We start from the raw sequence: 5,689 nt of genomic DNA, 5'->3' as shown, positions 1-5,689 counted from the left end.
TGTTACCAAAGCTACCAAATTGACAGTGATGGTGATCGCTTAATCTGCCGTATCCCTTGGAAATTGGAAGTTGGGAAAAGCCAAAAGTACCATCAGGATCTCAATATGGGTAACAATTGGCCATGGGTCCGTCATCAAGAATTCTGAAGGCAATTTTGTCGCTGGGAAATCTGTTGTGAGTCGAGTCTTTGCTTTGGTGGTTTGGGCAATAGGCTGAAAAAATGGGCCATTATTAGCGTGTAGCATGGGCTTTAGTTCGATTGTTGTGAATCTGATTCAATGCTTCTAATCTGATCTTTAAATGTTGCAATGCAAGTTGCTGAAGAAATTTAATTTGTGGTAGAGGATGTCCTGGGCATTGCCTCGGGTCTCTCTTTTTTTTGTTTTTTTCTTTGATGGGAAGTCTCTGGTCTCTCTATTGCTGTTTCTAGCGTATACTAAGGAATGCCAGTGAGGCTGCCCACAAGCTGGCCTGGGGTGCTGCATTGTTTTACATTTCTTCTGTTTGAATTTTCACTCTTTGTTCGTGTACTCGTTCTCTGCTCCGTGCCTCGTAATTCTGTTCTTAATTGATAAACAAAGCGGTATCATTTATGGAGGAAAACAATTCAATGTTTTTTAGGAAAAAGAACTCTATCCGACCCAGCACTCCCATGAGTCTATCTCTCTCCTTTCCATATGAAAATATAAAATTTTAAGGAGCAGAGATATAGACATGGGAGTGTGACACTCCTGGACAGAAAATTGCTTTCAAAACTGAGAAGAAAAAAAAAAAAATTTTTTTTTTTGATAAGGAAACTGAGAATGTTCAATTGAAAAAAATGTATTTACATCATGATGAAAAGAGCAATAATTTATTGAGCATCGCACGCCCAGCCGCCTTTGGTGGGAACAGAGATTAACTTATCATCTTTCAATACGTCATACTAGTTGTTTGATTAAGAGAATATCAAAAAGTTGAAATGACCAGCCTCTTTGGTTCCCCTGCATTAACCATGTGCATACCTGAGCAGTATCTATCGAAACATCTATCTGTTGAAGCCCTAGTTTCATGGCGTGGTAGATTCTGCATAATGCATTTGGCTTTGATGCCAATCACACGTTCCCAGAGACAAAATTAACGGGGACCCCTTACCGTTAGAATTGCCTTAGCCTCCTCACTTGTCTTGAGGACCCTTTTCTAGGATGAAGAGCGGCGCAATTCAGATTCTGAAACCATTTCACACCAGAATTTTCAATGGAAATGAGAAGTCAGTTGGAACTTCACCTGTGAGGTGAGGTCAATGGAGAATCTGCGAAAAAGCTTCATCCCATCAGTGTCAGATAATCTGCTCACAAATTCACACTTTCTTTTGCAAGATTCTTCTACATCAACCGACGAGCCTGCTGCATGACCATGCTGTCCTTGTTGAGAGTGTGTATTCAATCATGGTTTGAGGTATCAGTATCCATACTTTATGGTTTGTATCGGGTGATATGTAATGGTTTTGCAAGTCATTGATTTCCATACCATGTCGTGCCGACATGGTATATATAACGAATAAAACAGTTAAAAATTCTGTTTATAAAGAAAATCGAGGACAAATTTATCTATTACGACTGATCCATTCCGATATCATATCAATATCATATCGGTTTTGCAGTTGATTGATACCCGATTTAATACCGTGCACTAAAACTATGTATTCAATGGTGACATGAACATAGGATCATTAGCAAACGAAATTGGAACCTCACAAGGCAACCTAGTCTGATTCTGGTTGGCTGATGGAAAATCATACACTTGTGTGCCAAGAGATTCAAACATATTAGGGTTATGAAACGTTAAGGTTTAAAGACCAGGAAGATAATAATTATACACGAGCATTAATGTGACATACATGCCCACCATAAAAATCCAACCCAAGACCCTAGCTCCGAAACCAAGATAATAAGCCATTTCATTTTGAAATTCCTTATCCAACCTTTGATGGTATCTCTTCTTTTCTTATACATAGAGAGGTTAAGTGTGGGAAGCAATCCCCAACTACTAGTTTCTTTTGGTTTTCTGTTCATTGTTGTGTTATATATCCAATTGAGCACACAACACTTCAGTCATATGATTATCCTATAAAATTTACTTTTAAGTTTTAAAGAAATACATCGATCACAAAACACTCTAGATGCATCTATTCTGTTATCGGAATCGTGGTCGGTAGATTCTATTTGATTTTAAAAACCATGCTTCGTAATTAATTAAAGGGTAAATTACACGTCACCCCTTGATTTTCAAAGGAAACTCAGATCATCCCTTGGTTTTGAAAAAACTCAAATCATCCCTTCTATAGTAACGGTATTAGTCTACTATTAGTTATTGGTGTGAAATGACTATTTTACCCTTGTACTAAAACATTAGAATTAAATTTACAATACACTACTAAAAGATAGTTTAGGAATTTAAATTTATTTAATTGGGTAACATCATCACTTAACGGCATAAAACTAACATTAAAGACTAATTTATCATATTGAGGTCTAAACCAGGGGTAATTTGAGTTTTTTCAAAAATTAGGAGTGATCTAAGTTTCATTTGAAAATTACAAGTGACGTGTAATTTAACCTTAATTAAATTAAAATAAAACTAATTTGTAACTTGAAAGTGATGAGCTTACAAGGCGTTCACGTCTCATTTTCGTACACGGAGATGTCTCATCTCATTGACTGTAGAGTCGCCTAACATTTAACACGTCCGGGGGGAGGGGGGTTGAGTTTGGACATTATAACATATTACACATAATTGGTAGTCGGGGGATCAATAAAGAAATGGGAGAGGGTTATAGGTATCGCCCGGAGCACTACGTCATCAATGGGGGTAGGAACTGGGGAGGAAGAAAAGAGAGAGATAGAGGAGATGAACTGCTGGCCTAACCCACACCGGCAACTCAAGTCCCTTCGGCTCTATTTGTATTGGTACAAAAAAATTTTATTCCAAATTTTACATGGAAAATTTTGACTGTTAGAAATGATAAATTTCTAATTTTAGGTCTTTTTCAAATTGATTCAACCATAAAATAAAATACTATGACGCATGTGTCTAGGGAATGGTCGCCTAAAAGCATGGTTTTAGTGCACAATATCAGAATGGGTATCGGCAACATGAAAAATCGATACAATATTGACACAATATCGGCCTAGATCGGCTGTATCAGACAAAATTACCTCTGAATTTTCTTAAAAAATAAGTTTTCTGACCATTTTACCCATGTTCGTATCGTGCTACCAATATAATATCGGCACAGTATTGGTATCGATGACTAGCAAAACTAATACGTATCGCCTGAAAGTGATTTCTCCCTAGATACGTCTATTCCATTTTATTCTAAATCTATTCCGAACATACAAGATTTGCTAAAGATTCACAAAACTTTCTTCTTTTCTTTCTTTATAAAGCCTCCCATTGGTTGTGAACCAACTGCATGGTACTGGCATTTTGTAGACTAGTTCAATTATTCACTTGGAGTTGCTTGTTTATATAAAGATAAGGGTGGTCTACAATCAACACTTGTTGCCTCTGTTTGTTTGAAGACTTTCTTGCATGATCAATGAAAGATCTTTCCATAACTTGGAGACAACGTGATGGAGCAGATAAGCGGGAAAGAACTTTCATTTCTAATCTTCTATTCTTTATTAGTTAATATTAATATTGTATTGAATTTAGGGACAGAGACAGAAAAAAAAAGGAAAATTTTCTTTTTCTGACAAAGTAAATAGAGAAATATTCAAAATGTATCTTTTGTTTTGCTTCAATCTGTTATTTCTAATGTTTGTTTCAAAGAGATACGCTCGCTAACGTTGTGCCTAGTCTTTTCCTCTATTTTTTAAAAGGGTAAGAGATCATTGCTTGGTCATGTAGCCCCTGTGTGTGAGGGGCAAATGAGAGTGCACATAGAGGCATCAACCCATATGATATTTTTCATTTCAAGAGGGACAATGCGGTAATTTTAGGTGCTCCTATGTTCAGGCGTAGGAGCCACACGATCAAGCAGCATTTTTTTTTTGGTGGGGGGGTAATCTTTTTTTCCTTTTTTAAAAACTATTATACATCATAATCAAGAGCATTCAAGACGAGGTCCCATGGTGTAAGCTTTTTGCTGATGATATTGTTTTGATGGATGAGACAAAAACAGGGATTGGCGCTAAGCAAGAGCTATGAAGATTAACCTTGAAAACCAGAGACTTTAAGATTAGTAGAACAAATGCGAAGTATATGATGTACAATTTTAGTTATACTATTATAGACATTGACATGATGCGAATTGAGGAAAGGGAGATACTGTAGAGTGACTATGTTAGATATCTAGGGTCAATCATAAATAAAGAAGGCGATTTAGAGGACGATATTTCACAGAGAATTAAAGTGGGATGGATAAAGTGGAGAGGTGCATCCAGAGTGCTGTGTGATCGACTTATTACTTTTAAAAAAAAAGACCGACGTATTCCTTTAAAATTTAAAGGAAATTTCTATAAGACTATTGTACGACCATCTGTGATGTATGAGGCCGAATGTTGGATAGTTAAGAAGTATTATATTGAGAAGTTATGTGTGGCATAGATAAGGATGTTAAGATGGTTGTACGAAAAAACTAGGAAGAATAAAGTAAGGAATGAATGTATTAGAGCTAACTTGGGGGTTACTTCAATCAATGACAAGCTCTGAGAGAATCGTTTGAGGTGGCATGGTCATATTCAACGGAGGCCTAGGTATGCCCCAATAAAGAGGAGTGATATGATCCCGATTGAAGGAGCTAAAAGAGCTAGGGACAGACCTAAAATGACCATATGAGAAGTTGTTAGGAAGAACATGCATAGTCTAGGTCTTGTACCAAGTATGACATCGGATAGAGCCCATATTGGGCAAGGATCCATGTAACGAATTTAGCTCGTCTCCAGGGAGGCGTGTGCCTAGGGTGCTGCCAGGGGGCATCCAGCGGTTGAGTTGTGCCGCACACATCTTGACATACACCTAGGGATGTGTGTGCGACACAACCCAATGGCTGGCAGCGCCCTGGGAGTTCCCTACTCATTAGAGACGATCCTGATCCCCATGTAGCAGACCCCATCTAGATGAGATTATCTTGATTTGCTGGGCTGTGCCTCTTTCCTCTTACTTTTATCTTTTATTTTTCATTGTTTCTTTTTATACCATCTTGTTTACCATCCCTCATTTCCCATTTTTTGGCTAACCCTTAGTCTTGGATCTATGTAGCCGATCCCATTAAGTTGGGATAATTAGGATAAGACTGAGTTTGTTGCTGTTGTTTTGTACGCCCCATAATATGAGTTTAATCTCCTTTAATACGGATATTTATTTCGTATCTTTGAAAATTCATTAAAAGCATCTTTTAGATGATATGCGCGTATTTACCAATAATGGTTCAGAGTATTCTCTTTTACTCAAAAAAAACATAGGATAAAAAAAATTAGAGTATTCCTTGGCACGTTTCCGGTGGCTTCTCATCAAATTTCCAGATAGGTGAAGTTCGTTTCGGTGCTTTCTTCTTTTTTTCTCTTATGTTTTTCCTCTCATCTCCTCCTCCTTTTTCGTCTCCTTGTGGTTATATACGTATATATTTTGACTGATCTTGTCGGGTTGTCTCTGTCAGAATCGATTTCATGCTCGTCTTGTAGCCTTCCTACTGTTCTATCACTT

At 37.4% G+C, this 5,689-nt stretch overlaps 1 long non-coding RNA gene across 1 annotated transcript; it reads left to right on the top strand.

The window, feature by feature from the left end:
* The first annotated feature begins 143 nt into the window (after positions 1-143).
* On the top strand, positions 144-513 carry LOC122647309. Its single transcript, XR_006330847.1, has 2 exons — positions 144-339; positions 404-513. It is a non-coding gene; the product is annotated as an uncharacterized LOC122647309 (long non-coding RNA).
* Positions 514-5,689: the final 5,176 nt, after the last annotated feature.

This window comes from Telopea speciosissima, unplaced genomic scaffold (assembly GCF_018873765.1).
Source record: "Telopea speciosissima isolate NSW1024214 ecotype Mountain lineage unplaced genomic scaffold, Tspe_v1 Tspe_v1.0021, whole genome shotgun sequence".
In the NCBI taxonomy this organism is placed as follows: Eukaryota; Viridiplantae; Streptophyta; class Magnoliopsida; order Proteales; family Proteaceae; genus Telopea; species Telopea speciosissima.
The sequence above is the reverse complement of the archived record's forward strand: the minus strand, read 5'-3'. Positions and strand labels throughout refer to the sequence as shown.